This window comes from Notamacropus eugenii, chromosome 5 (genome assembly GCF_028372415.1).
Source record: "Notamacropus eugenii isolate mMacEug1 chromosome 5, mMacEug1.pri_v2, whole genome shotgun sequence".
Taxonomy (NCBI): Eukaryota; Metazoa; Chordata; class Mammalia; order Diprotodontia; family Macropodidae; genus Notamacropus; species Notamacropus eugenii.
This window is the reverse complement of record NC_092876.1, coordinates 136,635,598-136,659,548: the sequence shown is the minus strand read 5'-3', so window position 1 is coordinate 136,659,548 and position 23,951 is coordinate 136,635,598.

Below are 23,951 nucleotides of genomic sequence, written 5' to 3'. Positions count from 1 at the left end.
GCACTTTCCTTGCCCGTCTGGGGAATCTCCAATCTCCTGGAAGAAAAGGATAAAACAACACAAATTCTCCAGGAGCCTCATTATTCAAACAGTTCCAGGAGCTGCTGTGGACTGCGGTGACTTTGGGAGACACACAATCTTATCTCCAGGGTGAATAGGACCATTTGTTGTTTACTGTCCAGGAGAGCAGGGGATTCACAAAAAGAACAGGAGAACTCTGAGGAGAAGGGAGCCAAGAGCGAGCAGCTGATCTAAAAATCCTCCTCGCAAACAATGGCATCTCCGTGGATGAGCTGCAGCCCCTTCTGAAAACAAAAGCACCGGCTGAGGAAATTGGTCTTTTGTGGCTCTGGCAGAAGCAACCTCGAGAAAAGCTGGTCTGGCCCCGACCCTTCACCCAGCATGCAAACGAGAACCCGAACTTGGCAGGAGGTTGGAAAAAAGTTTGGTGGACTATTTATAAAAGTGCAGTTGAACTTAGTGGAAACTCCAACGAGACCTCTCCCACTGGGGGTTAGCCTAGGCTGGGCTCCAGGCCCCTTTGGTGACCGACTGCTCAACTGTCTCCCTTCCTATCCCACCCAATGGCCCACAGTGGCTTGTGGTCTCTCTCTTTTCCTTGACTTGGCCAACCCCAAAAGAGGTTCCTGGGTCCTGAGAGATTTTGAAGTTTCCTTCATGTTTTTTGAAGTTGGTCTATAAATAAAAATTTGCCTGCAACTTTGAAGTGGGTGGACCCTAAACCCTACCCTCATTTGAAGTGGCTTGGCTGTCCTCTTCCTGGTGGCTTGAGAGGGACAGGAAAACACAGAAAGGATATAAACCCCAAAGGAATTTGGAGACCAGCCCTTTCCCCTTAGAGGAGCCTCAAGTGTTTTCTCCACCCTCCCCAATCCCTAAATCATCTTATCTTTTCCCTCAAACTCACACTGTAGAACAAAGCATCTTGTTTTTTTAGAAAATATTTATCTGGTTTTCTTTGTAATCTCATATATTTTATTTTGTATTTTAATACCATTGTTCCGAGAAGGAGCTCATAGGCTTTAGCAGAGTGCCATGGGGTCTATCACATATCCATACTGGCTCCCACACAAACTTAAGAACCCCTAATGTGGACAGTTGCAAAAATATGACTTTCAGAGTTATCTATTGCTTCCTCCCCTTTATAAACTCAGAACATTTGATCCTCAAAATTCCTTAGAACAAGTCTTGGAAGCTCAGGTTTGATTGGCCCAGCATATCTGCAGATGTGTTTCCCTTTTCCCTTGTTAGGTTAGGAGGAAGGGTGACTAGAGGGCAAGTTAGTCAAGGAGAACTGAGCCCCACTTACCAAGAGGATTAGACCTGGGTTATTGGGAACCTATTCTATACTCTGGGTAACCCTCAGTATTGGAGTTTTGTACTGTTTGCTTTCTGTTACTTCTGTCCTGAAGTAACAAAGTAAGGTCATATTCCTTAATTCAGCTATGTCTCAGTAGGCTAGTGGGTGAAAGACTTTCATCCCTTGCCAAGTCAGGAGGTGTAGGAGGCACCAAGTACTGCAGGCACAAGGAAGAGGCTGGTAGCAACTACTGACTATGGGTTGCTCCTCAGTGGCTGTGGGAAGTATAGGCCTATTCATACTCAGTCAGTCATGCCTCATTAAGATGGACCTAGGGCTCAACTGTCGAGGTGCTTTGCAGCCCCAGTTTAAGCTATATCTAGCAATGCTCAAGAATTTAGTGGGTTCTCTTACTGAACAGAAGCAGAGAGTAAACAAGATTACATCGATCTATCAAGAGATATTTATTAAATGTGAATTATGCACCAGGCATCATGCTAGGCACTGGAGATATTAGTACAAAGAAGGACTCAGAACCAAGAATTAAGATTGTTGATGTGAATTCATAGGCTTACAAGCTTATAGATTTAGAGTTGAAAGGGACCTTAGAGGTTATGTTGTCCAAGTCCATCTTTTACAAATGAGGAAACAAGGAGGTTAAATGTCTTGTACAAGGTCACATCCTGGGCCATCTTCAGTCATCCTAATGAATAGTTAGTCATCCAGATGACTCACAAGGAGAAAATGAGGCTGGTGACCTTGCACAGCCCACCCTCACTCAAAACAAAGTCAAGTGCAAGTCATGTCATCATTTCTCTGACATCGTGGTCTTCTTCAGCAACAAAGGATGAGCACAATAACAAGATCACATGAGGGTCAGTGACTGAGATAGGATAACAAAACAATCGCTAGTGTTCAGTGAGCACGTACTATGTGTCAGGCCCTGTGCTAAGTGCTTTACAAAGATTATCTCATTTGGTCCTCACCATATCCCTAGGAGGCAGGTGTTATTATTATCTCTATTTTGTAACTGAGGAAACTGAGGTTAAATGATCTGCTCAGGGTCACACAGTAAGTGTCTGTGGTTAGATCTGAACTCAATTCTTCCTGATGCCAAGCCCAGCACTCTATCCATTGCCCCATCTAGCTGCCTCCAACCTGAACCCCCAAATCATTCTATAGATAATTAAAATGGCATAATAAAATAATTAGTTAATACTAATAAGTACCAACTTTATGTTCACCTTGTTGAGTTCTGATAGTAAATATAAGAGCCTGAGGTATTTCAATAAAGCAGTAGATGGGAGATTCCCCCTCCTCCATCTCCCCAACTCCTCCATCTCCCCTTCTCCCCCACTATCACACACAATCCACTTGCCTCCCTGAGTCATTGCTCCTGGTCTGTACAGCAACAGGACCTCTGGCTAATAGTGCAATCTACCATCCTTAGATAAAGCTGTGGTAGAATGTCTCCTGTAGCTTGGTATTAAAGGGACTAGGTTAGAATCTTCGTGATTTTCCTACTCCTCGTAAACTATAGATACCTTGGTCACCTCACCTCCCCAGATTGGGTCTCAGTTTCCTTATCTTTAAGGAGATTGAGTCAGCTGATCTCTAAGGTGCTTTCTACCTCTGCTTCTGTGACCCTATGATATCTTCATACCTTTCAGCCTCAGTTTTCTCATCTGTAAAATAAGGTTACTCTAGATATTCTCTCATCTCTTTCAACTCTGAATCTTTGATCTTTTGTGAATAGCTAATTAAAGGTAAGAAGTCCATTTATGGTAAGTGAAAATGCATAGTCACTAAGTGCTCCTGGAGCTCAGAGGTGGGCTGGGGCAGTCAGAGAATTGACTTCATAAAGAAGGTGGCGATGAACTTGGTCATTAAAGAAAGAATAGGGTATGGACAAGCAGAAAAGGCCATTAGGCAGGAATTCTTGGGGTGCAGTGAACAGATAATTCTAACTATAGCAGTGTGCAGCATCTAGGGAAATAGTGGCAGATATGGCTAGAGAGGGATGGCAGAGCTGGATTGTGGATGCAATGTAACATTAAGGAGTTTAAGGGCAAATTAAGGATGATGTATAAGGAATTCATGAACTTAGGAAAACGATTGGACCACTAACCTCTGAGGTACCTGCTGACTCTGTGGTTAGAGAGGAAATAACAGAGATTAGGGTTGGATTCTGAAGGAAAAAGGCAAATGGGAGAAGCTGGTATAGACTATCTTTCCTATTCTTGTGTTTCTCATTTGAAACTACTCTGGAGTCAACTGTCTGCCATTGAGGATGATGATGATGATGGTGTCTGATGGTGGTGACAATAAAAGAGGAGGTAATAACCATTCTTCTCCCTTCGTAGGGAGACAGGGTCAGAATGAAGCTCAAAGCTCGTTTCCTGCTTCTTGTCTCAGTATCAAGAGTAGCCTCAGGGAGTTAGTTATGATTGGAACAGGAAATGGATCCTATTAATGACTCAGTTCTCCCTGTCTTTCTCTGCCTCTTTCTCTCTGTTTCTTTACGTGTCTCTTTCTGTCTCCATCTCTCTCTCTCCCTTTCCTCCCTCCTCTGATTTGAGTCCACCACATAGTACTAATTTCTTGGGATAATCAAAATTGTTACTTAAATTAGAATCAATACAGACTACTTTATCATATATAAAATACCTCATTTGTGCCTCACAGAATCGCTGTGAAGTGAAAGAGGGAAGATATTATCATCTCCATTTCAGAGATAAAGAAAATTATCTTCAATAAGGTTGACAAAAGTTACACATCCAAGAAGTGATAGAGCCAAGGCTTGAACCTGATCCTCTGACTCATAGGACAATGCTCTTTTCACTGTAAGAGAGGAAGCCAATGGTGAGCTAGAGGCCAAGCTGAATAATATTCATAAAATGAGCTAGGATTACACCTATAAATATAGGCAAGCAATCTGACATGATGGAAAGAGTCCTGGATATAGCACTGGAGGACCTGGCTTTGAATTCTGGTTCAGTGTGATCTTGTGTTATCATTTAACCTCTCTGGGACTCAGTTTTCTCAACTACAAAATGAGGGGGTTGGAATAGATGACCTACCCCAAGGCTCCTTCCTGCTCTAAAAGGTATGATCTTGCAAATAGGAAGAATTTCTGGGCAAAGTAAGCCACTGCTGTTCTTTCCCTCTCTTCCCTGCAAAAAATGCAGGCTGTAAGGAAAATACCCAATTATCCTTTGGGGTCATTGCATTATAAGAGATTCAAAGATGCTTGGAGCTATCTCCATGGTTCTTTCTTCAGCTTCAGGTGTATCATAGAGATTAGAAGTTTGGGTCCAGAAAAATTGTAAAGTCAGCATAGTTTATTTTTGGCACTACCCTAACTCCCCCATTAGTGCTCCTCTCCCTCATCCTCATTTCCCTGTCTTTCTGCCTTCCCTATCTTGTATCCTGCTCTTAGCTGCAGTCAATTAATCTGTGGCTAAGGAGTTAGCTGATGCAGCTTGAAGCATTATCCCTTCTAGTGACATCTACATTTTCACAGGGGTCATGGAGGACTAAAATATCCTCTAACACACACACACACACATACACACACATGCCTAATAGTGAAATGTAAGCACTGTGATCATCATTTGAGAAGGTTATGGGAGTCCAGATGCCTTTCCTGATGTCCTTTGAAATCATGCTATGTAAGAGTCATCCCGGTCCACCATTTGCTAAAACCAACCTGTCTGGGTGTAAATAACTTGGTCCTTTAGTTTATGGGGAGCAGGAGGCATCTTTTGAAGGTGGTTCCAGAGAGTTGGGTGCTAAGCCAGGGGAAGTCAGGCCCTCAGTATCACTCAGACTTGGCTGCAGACCTGGAACATCTCTGGTGCAATCTCTCCTCCGGCAGCGCCCCTCCACATTCACTTTCCACAGCATCTATTAATGATAAAAGTCCCCGTGGTTTATAATTACCAGTTTGACAAGTTCAGGAGTTCTCTGTTAATTATTATAATTAGCTTTCACTCCGTGCGGCTTTGGGAGTTTAACAACAATATTAACAACGGGAGGACCGCGATCAGGAATCAACTACAAAGAGTTGACTAGAAAGAATTCCTTCCGACTGTCACGAAAACTTATTAATGAAGGAGAAAACCATGTGCGGCTTCCCTCTGTCTTGCTTAACTCAGCTATTGGCTCTAAAGATGCCTTAGAGGATTAAAACCAACTGTTGCTGCCTGTGCTTTCAACCCCTCCCCCCCACCTCCCCCCATTTAAAATCAGCCAGGGAGGAAAAGAAAGAAGGCGCTAGATGGGTAGCTGTCAGGGTCTGCCCAACCCCTGGACACCAGAAATAGAGCAGAGGCTCCGGGCAAGAAGAGAACACAAAATGAGGCCACTACAGCTCCTTGAGGTTATTCAACAAGGCAAGTGATTTTCAGTGAGAAGGCCAGCCCATGTTACTATGTCTGAAATAAGCGATGGTGTGGGAATCTTTGGAGAAGAGGAAACTCTGGAACAAATGGTGAAATGGATAGAGTTTGTGTAAGGGGCAGATCAAGATGCTCTCCTGATCTACCCAGGCGAAAGGGCACCAACTCTGGAGCCAGCAGAGCTGGGTTCAAATGTAGGCTCTGAAATTTACTATCTTTGTGAACTTGTAAGCACTTAACTGACATTGCTTCTTTGGAGAAGGTAGAACCTGAGTACTATGCGTTTGGGAGCAATATTGTTATGGATAAATTAACCTCTGAGACCAAGAAAATGGAGGGGTTACATTTAGAATCATTTTTTTTTTTTTACAACTTTTTAGTTCTTTAAAAAGATTTTAATATTCAAGTCGATAGAGCACCTGTGCAGGAGTCAGGAGGACCTGAGTTCAAATCTCACCTCAGACACTTGACACTCACTAGCTATGTGACTTTGGGCAAGTCACTTAACCCCAGTTGCCTCATCCTGGGTCATCTCCAGTCATCCTGAAGAATATCTGATCACTGGATTCAGATGGCTCTGGAGGAGAAGTGAGGCTGGTGACTTGCACAACCCTCCCTCACTCAAAATAAAGTCAAGTACAAGTTGTCATTATTTCTCTGATGGCATGGTCTTCTTTGGCAACGAAGGATGAACACACAATATTCAATGTGTCCTTTTAAGGAAATCATTTATTTTAACCATTTTGGATTGAGTTCACAAGATTCTGATATATCTTTGGTAATTCTTTATACCAAAACCATACTTTTATCACATTAGATATTAAATGTAACTATGAAGAATAGTCTGTTTTTCTAAGTTTGACACTTATTATATATTGTCCATTGGTTTTCCAGAGGTTATAAATCTGGTGAGTTCTCAGGTCATTGAAGCCATGTTCATAAAAGTTGCGTTACAATATTCCATCTTCATGTAGGATTTAATAATAATTCCCAATTCGGTTCCTCACTATAGCAATATATTTATCAGGGTTCATCATTCCCTCAGTGAGATAAGAAAATCCCCCAAATATTTTTGGATGCATGTTTTACAGTCTGATAAATGTGCTCAGATCTTACCAGCTAACTTGGACTCATGACTGTAGTTTTGGCATAGCCTTAAATGAAAATGTGAGTTTCAGAAATAAAAAAAATTACTTTTTCCTCACCTTCAGTACTTGTGTTTTAATATTGTCTTGCCCAAAACATGACTCTTTTTCATCACAGAAAAAGGTCGCAGCTATTTTTAAAAAGTTCTTGTTTTTCCACCATTGGGAACCTTATTCTAGAGTATAGAGGAAACAATAACAAGTCCTTCAGCTGCAGGATCACTTTGAAGGTCTTAGTTTATTTTATGAAGGTTGATTAGGCTGCTTTATAACAATAGGCGACTGGTGACACAGTGGTTTGAGTGCTGAGCCTTGAGCCAGAAAGATGTAAGTTCAAATCCAGTTTCAGATGCTTGCTAGCTATGTGACCCTAGGCATTTAAACTCATTTAACCTTTGTCTACCTTGGTTTTCTGAACTGTAAAATGGGGATAATAATAGCACCTACCTTCCAGGGTAGTTGTGAGGATCAAAGGAGATAACATTTGTGAAATACCTGGCATATAGTGGGTGCTCAATAAATACTTGACAAAATAATTGGTCAGCACTAGTTTTTGACTGTACTTTCCTTTGCACTTTGGTGTGGATGAATGAACCTGTTCATTATGGGCTTGAGTGATCTTTGAAATGCTTGACATCCCCACATCCGCAGCTGCTGCAATATCTCCAAGAGTCATTATGGTGTGCTTTTTAAGAGCTACAACTTTTGTGTGTTTCTTAGGAATAATATCAATTCTCTTTTTAAATTACAGAATTAAAAACTCAACAAAAGAAAGCTATGAAAGGCAAGAGTATGGGATGGAATCCAGAATTCAAATGGAAGAGAGCTAACTAAAGGTAGGTAGGTAGATGTGTGTGTGCATGTATGTGTGTGTCTGTGTGTGTATATGTGTGTGCATGTGGGTATGTGTGTGTATATATGGATGTGTCTGTGTGTATATGTATGTATGTGTGTATGTATGTATCTGTTTATATGTGCACATGTGTATTTGTGTGTATATATGTGTGTGCATGTGGGTATGTGTGTGTATATATGTATGTGTCTGTGGGTGTATGTGTGTATATGTGTGTATGTATGTGTATATATGTGTGTGTGTATGTGTGTGTGTGAGAGAGAGAGAGAGAGACAGAGAGAGACAGAGACAAAGACAAAGAGACAGAGAGAGATTGAGAGAGAGAGAGAGAGACAGAGAGAGGGAGAGAGATTGAGAGAGAAGCTCAATCCATCTGTCAAGGTCAAATGTTCTGAATTGTCCCCCGGTTGTAGAAGCGCATATGCTTGACCATTGCCATGCAAGACAAAATTATATAAGAATGATTGCTTGTATCAAGAAATACACAGAGCACTGTGTCTATAATTCTCTAAAATTTATTTGCATGTACTACTATACTAATAATTACACGTTATAAAACTTACACAGATATAAAATATACAAATAGGAATTCAAAAGGATACAATAATGTTTTATCTTAGGGATCCACCAGTTTACTGAGAAAGAAGGCTTTAGGAGAAACAGTTTGGCATCTGTGTGGAAGATGGATTGTAAGGGGGAGAAACCTAAGCAGGGAGACCGATTTAGAGGCTCCTACAATAGTTCAGTTAAGAGGTAATAAGGAATTGACCTGGGGTAATGGCCATATGATCAGAGAAGAGGGGATGGATGAGAAAAGATGTCATGGAGGTAGAGCTGTCAAGATTTGGCCACTAATTTGACAGGAGGAGTGAAGGAAGTGGGGGGAGTTTGGGGATGGGATGGGGTAGTTTTGTTGAAAATGAGTCCAAGATTGGCTCTTGTGGGGAGGGTGGAATATGACCCATCTTACTATCCTCACACACCCTTTGGGATCAAGCCATAGCCCTATTATAGTCACTGTATGACTGCAACTTTGGAGGTCACTGTTCCCAAGGAATTGTGTTAATCCAGAAAAAAGACTAATGGTGGGAATTTTAGGCAGCATGGTAAACTAGTGGGGAAGATGTTAGGGACTTGAGGTGGAAGGGAAAGGTCCATTTTGTGTCTATCACATCATATAATATGCCTTCTTTGGCACAAAGAGAATAAGGAAGGCAACTGAATGAGAGACAATCAAAACTTTGAGATGGGTTTAAGATAAGCACCTTTACTGTCTTTACTGGGCTTCTTAGCTGTTAATCTTTTTTTTTTAAGGGATCCTTATTTCACAACTGTAGCATGTATTCCTCTATAAGGAGCAGTATCCCATCTCATTCATAGGCAGTCTACTTGAAGATAGGAATCTTCAAAGACCTTTTGTAATCACTTCTAAGAAGCATCTCAAATATACTTCACAGGGCCTCCAAATTGGTTTCTTCCTTTACCTAAATGTGGCATAGGCGTGAAATTCCAGTAATTCTTTTTATTGAGATTTTATCTGATAAAGTTACCTGCACTTAAAGCACAGACTTGTCATTTCATGGAGTGGGGCCATTTTCATAGAGCACCAACTGGATCAGGTAGATGATTATACATCAGACCATTCATCCAGGTGGATTAAGAGATGACATATATTTCAAGTCAGAGGAAAATGTGGTGTCAGAGAAAACATAACCAATAGCAACTGAAACTGGCATCAGCTTCTGATTAATATGGCTCCGCTTGGCTGCTGGCATTCAGTAGGGAAGGAGACAGGCCATGGATGTGACTGTACTGATGGACTCCTCTGCCCTGGGCCAACAACTCAGACATGAAAGAGAGCTTAGAAGGAAGGAGCTCTGTTTTCTTGACATCATCGTTACCTTCATCTCTTGATCACAGCTGACATTTATCTAGAGCATTCAGATTTTTAAAGCCCTTTACATACATTACCTCATTGGATTTTCACAACAGCCCCATCATGGTGGAGGTGGTACAAGTTATTATTTTCAGCATTTTACTGACAAGGAAACTAAAGTTCAGAGATTTTGTAAAGTGACTTGCTGAAGATCACACAGTTAGCATGCAGAAAAGTTGAGCCTTAATCTAAAGCCTCCATCTCCTGTTTTGCATATGGGCTGCTGAGTACACCAGACTACAAAACTATGCCACTTGTCATGCTGTCTGACCTCACTCCCACCCCAGTCTCCACCTTTGCTGTTTCTGGAAGGAACAAAATAAATGGCATCATCTTCCTCTGCTGTGTTCTTCCAAGGTGAGCTCTCACTCTGGGGTTTCATTGTACTGACTGGTAAGAACCCACTAAACCAGGGGTGGGGGACCTATGTGGCCCTCTAGGTCCTTGAGCGTAGCCCTTTGACTGAATCCAAACTTACTGAACAGATCCAGACAAATTGTTCTGTGAAGTTTGAAATCAGTCAAAGGACCGCATTTGAGAGCCTAGAGGGTTACAAGTTCTCTACTCCTCCGCTAGATCAGACTAACCAAAGACCAGGCTTCTTTATTCTAACCACCTTACACCCTGCTACAGTATTCTCATATCTTGCCAAGTTGCTGTGAAGACCACAATGAGATGACAAGTATTGGGTGTTTATTTTGTAGACATAAATTTTAACAATATACCAATCAATCATGGGGACATATTCACTAGTCTGAGCAGCTCCAGTCAGGGAACAGAATTCCAACAGACCCACTGATTCCTCCTCTCCATGAGATGCCATTACTTCACCTTCCCCAACAGGAGTGCTCCAAATAAGACTAATTCCCCAATCACAGTCCTGTCCTGGCCCTTCTTAAATTCCCAACCAGAGCCGTAATTAGTAATTCTGATCCTTGGGGCAAATTCAGTCTGCCTTAGTTGTATTCAGACTTGCTGATCCATGGGAGTTGAGGGAGGGGAGGTCTGAAAGAGGGAACAGTTTACCCAGTAGGAGTAGTCATGCTGGTCCATCCCTGGGTAGAAAAAGAAGAGGGAAGGATATATATGTCAGGGAGAGGACAGGGTCTTTAAAACTGAATTTAGGTCTGGGAGAGGTGGAGCAGTCTTAGAGTTACACATAGGATCTTCCTTAGCAAGGAAACACCCCCACAAGTTAGCACCTTGGGGCAAAGGTCACTCTAACTCAGGTGTGGTTCTGTCCTCAATCCTTCTCTTGGAAGGCATCCTACTCCTCTGAATGCTCCTCTTCTCTTTGACAACTGCTAGGAATCAGCCCAGTTGCAGTTCAGACAGAAATACACATATATATTTAGTTCCTTTTTTTTTAAACATTTTCCACACCTTTTGCTCAGAAATGGCACAGCTGGGGAGGTCTTAAGACTTAGTGATTAACTTTCCCCGAAAGCCAGAGCACCTGGGAATACACAGCAAGACACAATAGGCTGAGCAAATATTAGACAAATATCAATTTTCTGCATTGCCCACTTTGCTGGAGATGAATGGATTGACTTTTCAAACACTACAAGTGTGAGCCAGCAAGGCTCGATTCAAGATCAACATCACTTGACTTTCTTTCCTTTTTCTCCCCTCCCTTTCTAATTTCCAGTGCAAACGTATACAAAATATTTATCTAAAATACAGAGAAGATTGGAGAGAGAGGCAAGCTGTGCAAATAATTAGCTAGCTGAGGCTATTTTTCACCTGAACAAGGGACTCTGGACTTTTTCATTTCTGTATGGCTTCTGAGAGAAGGGCAGTATACCAGGCACTGCTGGTCCCTACCCCTGCCTCCTGGCCTCATGGACAACTGGGGATGAACTCCTGTCATGCCCCAGAGCATGTTGTCATCCAGAACATTCTCATGCTATTCTTTTCAAGCTTAGGAGATAATTTGTTAGCTAAGAAGCTCACAGAGATAGAGGCTGTACAATCTGTCAAATAGGAACAGAATTTGCAGAAGGATTTTAGGTTAGATAGAAGGGAGAACTTTTTGTCAGTGAAGAGTGTTTGAGGCTGATATTGGTGGGAGCTGGGTGGATGAGTTGTAAAATTTCCCTCTCTTTTCCCTTCAGAGTCATAAGTGACCTCCCAGTCAATAAACCCAATGGCCTTGGTCTTGTCATTTTCCTTGGTCTCTTTGAGGTATTGGATGCTGATGCCTTTTCCTCTTTGGATTTTCTGAAACTGTCTTGAATGGTTCTCCTCCCTTCTTTCTAACTGATTCTTTTCTGATTGTTCTTTCTCTTATTCTCTAAGTATAGGTATTCCTCAGGGTTTGTCCCCTGCTCTCCTCTCTCTCTATATTCTTTTCCTTGATAGTCAAAGATTTAGGGCAAGAAAGGAACTCAAGGGTCATTTAATCCAATCCCCTATTTTATACATGAGAAAACTAAGGACCAGAGAGGTTAATAACTCAGGATCATCGTCCTACAGATGGAAGAGACCTTAGAAGTCAATCCTTTCATTTTATAAATGAGGAAACTGAGGATAAGGGAGTATAAGTGATTTGCCCAAAGTCATGGAGGTAAAAAAGTTATCAGAGCTGGAATCTGAACTCAGCATACCATGTTGCTTCATTCCCTCTTAGACCTTCAATGATCACTTCTATGTGGATGACTTCCAGGTCTATCTAGTCTTGCCTTCACCCATGAATTTCAGCTCCTCACTTTCAACTCCATATTGGACAGTCCCACCTGGACTCTCCACTGATACCTCAACAATCCCCACCCTGTCCCTGGACTTGTAGGTTCCATGACTACATTAGATGTTAATGGGGGCAGTAGTAAAGTAGAGGCAATAGTGGGAGCTTTCCAATTGAAGGAAAAGTTCAGGAGAAGATTAAATTCTGGGTGTAGTCATATCCAATTATGCTTTCACATTTGCATGAGCCAGGAGAGTAGAAAACATTGCAACTTGGAATTTTCCTGTTCTAAACCTCAGCCTTTGTTGCCTGCTGGTTTTCCTTGGACAAGATCATACCTCTAGTTTTGACCTGGTCCTTTTCTCAGACATGACTACTTTTCTGTTGGTCTTTCCAATGACAGGGTCAATAATTCCTGATGCTGAACTTGGCTTTGGCATCAAACATTAATATGACCTGAAGCTTCGAGTTATCAAACCTCAGTCCCCAGCCACCCATTTCTCTTTGCCTCTGCTAGGATTCTGTGCCCAATCTCATGCCACACAGCTTGCTCTAGAATGTCCCAGGTGAATCTTTATTCTTACTTTCCACCTCCTTGAAAAGTTTGCAGATAGCACTGTGGAACCAGAAGAACCAAAGCTCCATTGGGAGATCCTAGGAAAGGACATTCCCCTCTCCCTAACTTCCCTAATTTGGACACAGAACCACCATCCTTCCAGTCACTCAGACTCAATGCCTCCAAGTCATTCTTCCCTCTCCTTCACCAATTCCTCCCCCACTTTGACAAGTCGTGTCAAATGTTCTTTCTGGTGTCCTGGACCTGTGATTTCACTGGTATAGGAACTCCCAGTGAGGAAACTTCTTTTATCAATTCTTGTGGGCACTTAGTCTGCAATTTGTAGTCTGAGAATTACAATGACAGGTTCAGCAACTTGTTTCAGGGTCGCACAGCCAGAACCAGTTAAAATAAGACCTTGAACCCAGGTCTTCCTAAAGCTTAGGTCTCACTGAATCATTACTTCACATGGCATCTCCCCTGTCAGACCTATCTCCACAGTATCTCTTGCATCCACTCATATTACTACTGGTTCAAGCCCTTCTCACCTCTCCCAGGGATTGTTCTAAGAGTTTTCTGATGTCTCCTAACCTCTTGCCTCTCCTGCTCTGACTCATTGTTAAGAGGTTGCTAATATTATAATTATTAAATGATAATTGATCATTAAATTCAAGTTATATGTAGGTAGCAGGTAAAAAGGCACATACTCTTACTTCTCAGTTCATGTCAGAACAATGAACAGGTCTTAGAAAAAGCAGCAACAGCTAAGCTAGGGGACTGGACTGAGATACATGTATATGTTGTTATAGTACAGTACTCTCTGTTTCTTTCTTTTCAAAAGAGCGGCACTTCCAAATAAAGTCCACAACTCTCAGATATGGCATGGAGCTCAGAAGGCAGATGGCGAAATTTTGTCTCCAACATCAAGAGGAGTTGAAAACAACATTACAATAAAAAAGATTTAATTTTTTCTTTTTCTTTGTGAACTTAACAGCCACCAACAAATCTGAATACTCCAGTACAGAAATAATTGTATACAAAATCAAGAATTTTGTGTTAGGTACATGTTGTTTAAAAACCAAGTGTAGAGGCAGCTATGTGGCACTGTGGATAGAGCGCTAGTCTTGGAGTCAGGAGAAACTGAGTTCAAATCTGGCCTCAGACACTTACTAGCTGTGTGACCCTGGGCAAGTCATTTAACCTTGATTGCCAAAAAAAGAAAAAAATGCAAAAAATTCAAATGTATAAGAAGGTCATGCTCTTCATTTCTCTCTTGTTCCTTCTCTATTCTCTCCCTCTTTAACTCTCCATCTTACCATCTCATCTCTGTCTCTGTTACCCTTCCTCCAAACTTACAAGACCTCAGAGCATCATGGAAACCTTTCCATAATCTGCTCCCACCCTTCCTCTTCAGCCTCATCTCATAGGGTTTTCCTCTTCACAAGCCCTGCCTACCTACTGATCACCATTCCTCTAAAGGCATTCATCTTCCTCAACTGTGTACCTTTGCTCAGACTCTTGTCTGTGCTTTGATTGTGACCCCCTAAATCTCTACCCATCGGTACTCTACTTGTCCCTTCCAGGCCCAGCTCAAATGTCACCTCCTCCATGATGCCAGCTCCAACCACTCCACCCAGAAGTGATCTCTTCCTCCCTCATTTTTTGGCACTCCTCTAGCACTCATTTTGTTCTAATCATGGAACTTCTCAGAGGTACCAAGATAGTCTAATGAATAGGGTACTGAATTTAAATCTGGCTTCAGACGCTTAACTGCTGCGGAAGCCTAGGCAAGATATTTAACTTCTGTCAGCCTCAGTCTCCTCATCTGTAAAATGAGGGATGACAACAACACCAACCTCTCAGGATTATTCAAGGTTAAAATGAGATATTGTAAAGTGATGAGCATAGTGCCTAGCACGTAATAGTCATCGTATAAATGCTAGCTATTATTATAACATTATTGCCTTGTATTGTAGATATTTGTGTTTCTGTATCCCCGACTAGACTCAACTCCTTAAGGGCAGATATGTTTTTCTCATGTTTTTGTCATCCTTAACACTTTGCATTGGCTGGGCACTTAGCATGCCATAGTGGGCAGAACACTTTACTCCTGAAGTCAAAGCCTGGCTCCAGTGTTTGACCCTGAGACTTAGTTTCCTGACTTGTAAAGATGAGGAAATAATGTTTCTGCTATCTATATCATGAGATCACCGTGAGGAAAAGATTTTTATAAAAATGCTATATAGGTGAGAGTCCTATTGAATAAATGACAAGTATACACTTGCATTTGGTTTAATTCTTTCCTTAAATATTTCATGTATGAAGTTAAAGATGAATAAAGAAACAGAATTTCTGTTTCCCTGTGAAGTGGAGATACTGGGGCTTGAAAGAGTGGACAGGGCCTGCTTTTGTCCGCTCTCTCTCTCAGACAGAGAAAGAAGCAATCACGCTCCTAATCCAGCCAGATGAGCAAGTCCTGGGATCCTCACTGTGGCTCATTTTTTGGGACACTCCATCAGCAACTTCAGTCATTCCTCCTCCTTACATGCCTGATCCAGTAAGAAGATGGGCAATAGTAAATTGACCTCAAGTTTTACGAAGGTTAAAATTTCCTAGAGAACCTATCCCTGTTACACTCCTTTAAAAAGCACTCCATTTACTCAAAAGCTAAGTCATAGGTCCAATCATTGCCAAAGAATGGACCAGGGGAGGCTTTCTTCTTGGCCTTCACTTTATAGGGCTGCAGACATGAGAATTTGACAATGTCATTTTTCCTAAAGGAAGAAGAAGAGTTTTTCATCTTTGTCCTGGAGAGGGGAATGACAAGGAACCCACAGGCAGCCAGGACTAGGAAGAAGTACCATGGTTTCTCATCATTAGAAAAATGAAAATATACAGACAGAAATGTGGCTTTCCTTCATAACTGTATCCTGTCAACTAAATATTTCATTTGGACCTAATGCTTGAGCCAAATGAGAATCTTGAGCAAAACGGCACTATTAGAATACACTTAATTATTGATTCAGCCAGGCAAAAAATAAAGAAGCCAGGCGGTGCTCTAATTCCCCTTATCAAGCATCTTGAGTGCTAATATGCACTTGAACAGCTGCTATTATCCAGAGAAGTCCATGGCCTGCAGCTGGGAAATGTATAACCTCACACCTGGCAGAGGGAGCCAGATTGAAAGAGGAAACAGAAATGCACCCCTCCTCTCCTTACCTCTCCCCCAGCTCTGACATCCTTTGAATGGTTGAGGCATGGGTATGGGGATCCTATTATCACAGGATGCCAGAAAACCCAGCTACCCCTGTTGTTCCAATACAACCATTCTTCCCCACCTTAACCATGGAGAATTAGAGAATTCTGTGAGCCTGTGGCTTTCAGTGCTGAGGGGTAGTAGAGATTCCTGATTCTGAGCCCAGATCTTCCTACTCCAACAATTTCCCAACTAGGAGGCTTTAGACTATTGAAAAAAACCATCATTAGTGTGTCTCAGTATCCTGGATTCTTTCACTTGTCTGTGTCATTGTTTTAATCATATAAGAATATCTGGGTTGTATGAGTATTCAAAAAAGACGAGTGCCCATGGTGTGAGCAGCACTCACCCCTCAAATCATAGTTCCAAGAAGTTGTAGTATGGATAGCAGCCACACTCCATAAACTATCTCGATGGACAGGCTAAACCAGGTTGAGAGTAACCAAACCAGGTTGAGGATAACTGACAGGCCACAAACTTGTTGGTGAGTTAGGGGAGTGTCTACTCCAAGCATGTGAAGATTTTCTGGTGGAATGGACAGATGAGAAGAATTTGTTCCAATGGTCACGAAGGCAGTTGAAGCAGGTGCTGTGGAGCACTTAAGATCTTGGTCAGACATCAAAGACGCCAGGTTTGTCCACTGCATCCTGAAACATCACCAGTCATCCTGACTTTTGTCTTGCCACTGGACTTTGATGACTGAGAATGGAAGAGAGAATGAGGCTGGGGACTTTGTATAGCTCTGCCTCACTTAAATCCAATTCATACATGAGTATTGGTTCTTTCCAAAAACAGGACAAACCACAATAGTAATAAGAATATTTGTGGGAAGGTAGAGCTAATCGGGAGACCCCTGAGCAATGGTTTCTCCAACAGTCCAGTTCATGAAATTGTAGAATGTAAGGGGGTAGAGGGGAGAAGTGATGGCACAATGAGGTATCAAGTCCTTTGGCAAAGGGTAAAGAAGTGTTTACGCTGTTAAGGTTTTAGGAGGTATAAAGATGTTCTTTAAAAAAAAACCTTGATGAAATTAGAAGGAAGCTAACCACTGGCTATCCAAAGCCCTAGCCATACTCCTGGCAACCCTTTAAAAACAAGATTCTCTCTAGGGGATCAGTCGAATCATGGGACATCTCTAAGGAACATGGGATCTGTTAGCCAAGAAGGGAGCTAGTTGTAGCTAAAAGAAAAGTTGAGCTGCAGAGAACATCAAACTCAGAGTTCTACCCTACAGAGAAGCTAGACACTGGGAGAAGCATGAGAACACTATGAGAAGAAAAAGGACATTAGGGTCTCAAAGTGCCAGAAGTGTGAGTTAACTAGGCCAAAAATGTGCTCTATGAGTTTGATTCTTGGCTATTATAATATAAGTATGTGCCTACTCTTTCCCTGATTCTATGTAGTACATTTGTGGGACTGTGTGCTCTAGGTTAATTGGAGGATAATGTTCAAACTATGCCATTTCCACTGATGCTTTTGCTTTGAGCTAACTTTGTCAAGAGGCTGATTGTTAAAGGACAGAGGTACTTGTAAGAGCTTCTGGGTCTAACCTCTCCCACTTCTGGTTTCCCTCCCACCCATTCCCCACCAGCTACCTTCAATAGTAGTCATCTCCTGGGGACTCAACCTGTGAGAGTTGAGGGGTGACTCAGAGGCAATACTAGCATGGAAAAAGTGGAGAATAATAGTCCATATTTAATCATTGAAAATTTAGTTCAATTCAACAAGGATTTATCAAGGGCTGAGGATATGCGAGGTACTGTACTAGGACCTAGGGATACAATAAAGTAGGTTGTGCAAATGTTATCCTTATTTTACAGATGAGGAAATTGAGACTCAGGAAGGTTACATGAATTACACTGAACTAATAACTAGCAAAGCAGGGATTTTGATAAGTGGGACTTAGCATATATTCAATAAAATAAGACTTGAGTAACATTAAACTCTTCACAGGATAGCAATCTATGTATATTACTTTTCTCTACTAGATGATAAATTTCACGATGACGGGGACTGTTACTTGACTAAACTTTGTACTTGCTTCAGGTCCTGGAACAATTCTCTGCACATATTTGAATACTGGAAGGACCTATATTTTGTTCAGCTTAGGTACCTTCACCAATTGCAAAATCGCAACCTAAGTTTTGGTAGACAAGTCCTAGGGAGTGGTCTGTGGAGCACAGATATTAATTGATTTCCCCAGGGTCACACAGCTGCTAAGCCAAAGATGTGGGATCTGAATCTAGCTCTTACTAACCCTCTCTCCATTGTACCATCCTGCTTCTTGTCTGCACAGAGTAAGCCCTTCATAACTCTCTGTTTGTTAAGTTGTTATCAAATAGGGGTTTTGAATCTAAGTTCAGGCTTCTGTTCATTACTCTCTGCTGGATATGACTATCACAGAGAACAGAGAAGGGAAGGACCATGTACATATGTACACACACATACAATGGGTGTGAGGTTTAAAAAGTTTGAGAGGCAGTTTTGGGGTAACATATCATTTTATTAATGAGACTAGCATATTATTAATAAAAGAGGTCAGCAGTACTCTTGAATGCCAAAACACCTCACTGTGGTGGGCTCACAGATTATATGCCCTTGGAAGAGTGGGTATTTCTGAGGATGGCAATCGACTCTGATTGGTTAACAATTAATGAGAGAGTGAATATTAATTACAACAAGAGGTGGGCTGTATTACAACGAGGGTCTTGAGATACTGAGCACCCCAATCTTGGTCAAAGATAATTTCCATATCACCTGTTTGACCATTTTCCCAGACCTATCTCAGTAAAATACAATGAGCAGGAATCCACCCTTTCACCTAAACTTAGAATTTCTTTACTGTCTTTGATTAGCTCTTAACTATCCTGGCTGGGTAAGTCTTTGAGAAAGATCTCCCACCCTGATTGATTTCGGGATGAGGAAGTAGAAAAGGGGAAAAATCTTGGTCCTGATTCAATAATTAGTTGTTAATACAAGAGAGAAATAATAATTTCTCTCATTGGGTTTTACACTGCCTATAGTTGGGCATAGCAGGTGTGAATTGACAAATGATTGAGATGCTATGGCTAGCCTAAATGTGTCATAGACTGAGATCACTGGAAAAAATACTTTTCTGTTCTGCATCTATTCTCTCTGCTATTGACTCTAGCCCCCACTGATGGTACTCCCTTGATTGTAGGAAGTTCTCTGCACCCCAGTTCCATTTAACCACTAATAGATTAGATTTTACAAAGGAATATTTACTTCAAAGATATAATAACATATATAGGTGTGTATATATATGTGTGTATATATATATAACATATAAAGGTATAATAAACATACTCCCCAACACTTCTCTGTTCTATCCTACTTACAATCTTAGTCTGCCCTGTATTCATCTAGACCACTACGTATTCATTCATGCAAAAGATTAAATCCCTACTACATACAATAATATTGTTCTGCCTCTTTCCTCAATTAAAAAAAAATGTGTCTTAGACTTTGTCCCCCAGCTAGGGCAGTGGCTATGTCTTTATTTCTATTCTGTCCCTTTACACAGATTCTGGGAAAGAATTTTCTTGGCAAAATTATATATCTATATTGGTGTTGATATTACCTCATTTACTAGAATATAAGCTTCATGAGGTCAGGAAGACATCATGTCTTATTTAAAAAAACAAACAATCAATTAAACACAGTGGGTGGCTAAAAACTGAAAACTAAAAACCTAACACTGGAAAATTCTGCTACAGCTGTATCAGGCAGTGACAGAGTGAGTCTTTATGTTGAAAAGATGGGGTATTGATTACATTACCTCTGAGAATCCTTTCCAGATCCTAGGATCCAATAAGGACATCTTACCTCTCCCTCACTTCTAGACGGGACCTGATCTAAACTAAGCCAGAGGGGTTGTACACTTCATAGCACTTCTTACCACACCCACATTCCTGCTGTTGTGATCTTGTATTTTGCTGTCCCTTCACCTGAACTGCATCCTATTCACCCCAAATCGCCATCTCCAGCTAAAGAGATCCTTCCTATCCTTCCAGCACAAGGCTCACCTGCTCCTTAAAGCCTGCCTGAATATTTTAGTGCTCCCTCCACCATCAGATCTTCCTCCCATCCTGTCCCTCAGCACCTTACCTTTTTAATTATACACTATCTTTTAATTGTTCATTGTTCTCTGAGTTTTTCATCTGTTAGTTCTCTCTCATGAACTGGATTGTAATCTTGAGGTAAAATATCATCTCATGTTCTTTGAATCCCCTAAAGTGCCTAGTGCATGTGGTTTTGGGGTAGAATACTTGTTGACAGATTGAAAAACAAGTGACTATTGCATTCTACAGGTCAAAACCCTCCTCTGGCATCCAGTGGTGTTTCAGAAAGTTCTTCTTTTTATCTGTCTGCTGATCTTTAAGACAAATTCTTCTTCTATATTCACATAAGCCAGACAAGGGCTTCCAGTTCTGTCTGTAATGACTTTTCTTGTGGTTATTAGAACCTCTTCTCAGACTCCTCTTTCTCTAGCCTAGACAACCCCCCTTCCTATAGTAATTTCACCAAGGCTCTGGTTTCTCTTTAACCATTTTCATTGTGCTTCTCTGAATCCTCCACCATCCTTTAGATAGAATAATAATAATTATAGTAACTGGTATTTAGTTAGCACTTGGACATTGACAAAAACTGTTGCATATGTAACAGTAACTACCCTGGCCTTACTACCTGAAGGATGGGTATGTTACATTTCATCACTCCCCCACGGTTCTTTGGTTGGCTTAAGGAGATTTAGGGAATCTAGACTCTCTGTTATTGTTATTGTCCCTAGCCCCACACTGATGGTGTTTTCCCAACTGTAGAAGGTTCTCTGTGCTCTAATTCCATTTAACCACTAATAGATTAGATTTTACAAAGGAATATTTACTTCAAAGGTACAATCATAAATCTGCATATGTGCTCCCCAACACATGCTCCCCAACACAATCCTTCCCACCCTGTACCACTCATGTTCTGGGAATAGGTGGGGCATTAGGTTCAAAACTTAGTCTAGTTCCTATATAGCAGCCCCAAATTCTAAGTCCAAACCACTCCCCCCAAGACCTTGAATTACAGGCACCTTGGCTTCTCAGGGCTGTCCTGCTAAGTCTGCCAGCTGCAACATCCAGCTTGAAATCCTGGATTTAAGGTCACTGTAGTTCAATGATTACAGATCCAGTTGGGATTCTACCTCCTGCCCCCAAAACTGAGAACAAACAAAATGGAACAAACACGAACCCCTGGCCTTTTATTGGGGGAGGGAGGGTTATGGGGCCTAAGAGGGAAGAGAACAATAGAAAATAGTCCTTCTCCCGCACTGGTTCAATTTATGGCACCCACAGTGTGAGCAAACCTTCACTTTCTCTGGACTCCAAGTAGGAAAGAGTGTATAGAAAAGAGATTGAGACCATCCCAGTCTGGCAGTTTTAAAGATGTAGTTTATTCTGGTTATCTAGCCAATCAAAGTGGGCTACTCCTGCTCATGTGGTAGGGGAATACAAGGATGCCTTTCTCCAGCCTCAGGGTGCCTCCATGTTAGGTGATCTGGTCATGCTCTAACACCTTGTCACATGTACATTACCTAATTTTAATCAACCAGTTATTTATGAGGTACCCACCACATGCCAGTCACTGTGTTAGGCAGTGGCAATACAAAGTGATACAGTCTCGCATTCAGTGCTTACATTCTATTGAGACAAACAACACAATATACTGAACACACATAAAAATAAATACAAAATGTTACAGGGCAATTTTGTGAGGGAAGGGTACCGGAAACTGGGAGGAGAGAGGGAAGGATGAGTAGTTTTCTGCAGGAAGGGATGCTTTAGCTAAGCTTTAAGGGAAGCCAGGTGTTCTGGACAGAGACAGGAGATGAATGTTTTGTGTGAAAAACAATAAACAGACCAGTAGAGTACATGAAGAGGGGTGAAGAGTAGTAAGTCTGGAAATATAGACTGGTGCCATGTTGTAAAGAATTTTAAACACCAAATGAAGTGATTTATATGTATATTAGATTCACTGGGGTAGGGGAGTCAAATGGTCAGACCTTGTGTTTTAGGAGTATCACTTGTAATTAGAATATCACATTTAAACCCTACCTGGAAGGTAGGTAAAATGGATATCATTTTCCCTATTTGGAGCAGCTAGGTGGTGCAGCGGATAGAGTGCAAGGGCTGGAGTTAGGAAGACTCATATTCCTGAGTTCAAATTTGGTCTCAGATACTTATCGGCTGTGTGAACCTGGGCAAGTCACTTACTGCTGTTTGCCTCAATTTCCTCATCTGCAAAATGAACTAGAGAAGGAAATGGCAAACTACTCCAGTATTTTCACCAAGAAAACACCAAATGGGATCATAAAGAGTCAGAAGTGACAACAACAAATCCCTGTTTTACAGAAGGGAAGACTAAATCTCAAAAAGATTAGGTCACATAGCTACTAAGCTTAGGAGAGAGGATTTGCACCTAAATTTTCATTCCTTCAAATCCAACACTCCATCTACTTTATTGCTTCTCTGACTGTAGAATGTAGAACAGGACAGGCTAACCCAAAGGAGCCTGGCAAACAAAGCTAGGACAGAACTTTAGAAAATAATTTAGTGAAGGAAGTACAAGACCTGGGAAATCCTGGAAACATGTATTTTTGCCCTAGGGCACCATTCTGCCCACTTGGAAGGTCTGGGGCACAGAAGGCAGCATACTTTTGCAAGTCATCATTCTGTCACCAGCAGGATCTGTAGCTGGCTCCTGCCCTCATCTGAACATTGACCTTGGTACCCTCCAAGAGCTCCCTGGTCTTGTTTGGCTTTATTTGTGTGCTGGCATAAAAGGGCTCTGCTCCACAGAGGCCAGAGGGACAAGCCAAACACACCTGTGTCTGCAGCATGAGAAAGAAAACAGTTTTGGAAAGATGGAGGAAAGAAAATAGGAAATCAATGGCATGTGAAGACTAGATAGAACAATTAGGCCCAGGAACTTGGCTCCTAAAGGTAACCCAGGGTGAGTAGTTCCCAATCTGAGGCTAGATTTGTGTACTTGTACAGCTCCCCAAGACTCTTCATCAACAACCACTCCCAACAACCCCTTGGACAACCAAGACTGATGCCTAAAGGGTATGGAAGTATGGGTCCCCAAAACAAATATTTGAGAAATTGTTCCTGTAGATTAATTGTAAAATTAGCCTTTCCCCGATGAAAAAAAGATCATCTCCTTTTGCCCTTATATGTATGGATGTTCATAGTTCAGAGAGGAATGTTTCTATCTTGGAAGCCGGGCATTCCTCCCCAGGGGCTTCTGGAGGCTTCTAAGCAGGGAGGAAAGGCAAGACATGAACTTCATTCTCAGGGAGGACGCTGAGAATCCCACTGCAGGTTTTCCTTAGCAATTTCCCCACCGCCCAAAAACCAATGAGGTCTGACCTTGCAAGATGGGATGCGCTCCTAGCCCAGAGCAGTCTGAGTGCCGTCTTGGATAGAACTATTCATAACCCAGGCACAGACAGACCCTTTAGCGACACTGCTGCTGGTGGGTTATTACTTACAATGTAGTTAGTGTCGCTTAACAGAAATGGATGAAACTCAGGGATAGAGAGAGGAGCTGTGAATTTGGTTGAGATAAAAATAAGTTACAGTGCTGAACTTAGTTTCTAGCTTATGGGGCGGGGGGAGGGGGTCGTACTTAAGCCAAGCCCTTGTCATTTGGTGCAATTGCTTTTGAGTCAAAATTTCCAAGATTAAAGAGCCAAAGGGGATGGAGTTTGATGGAGGAATGAATTGCTCATGCA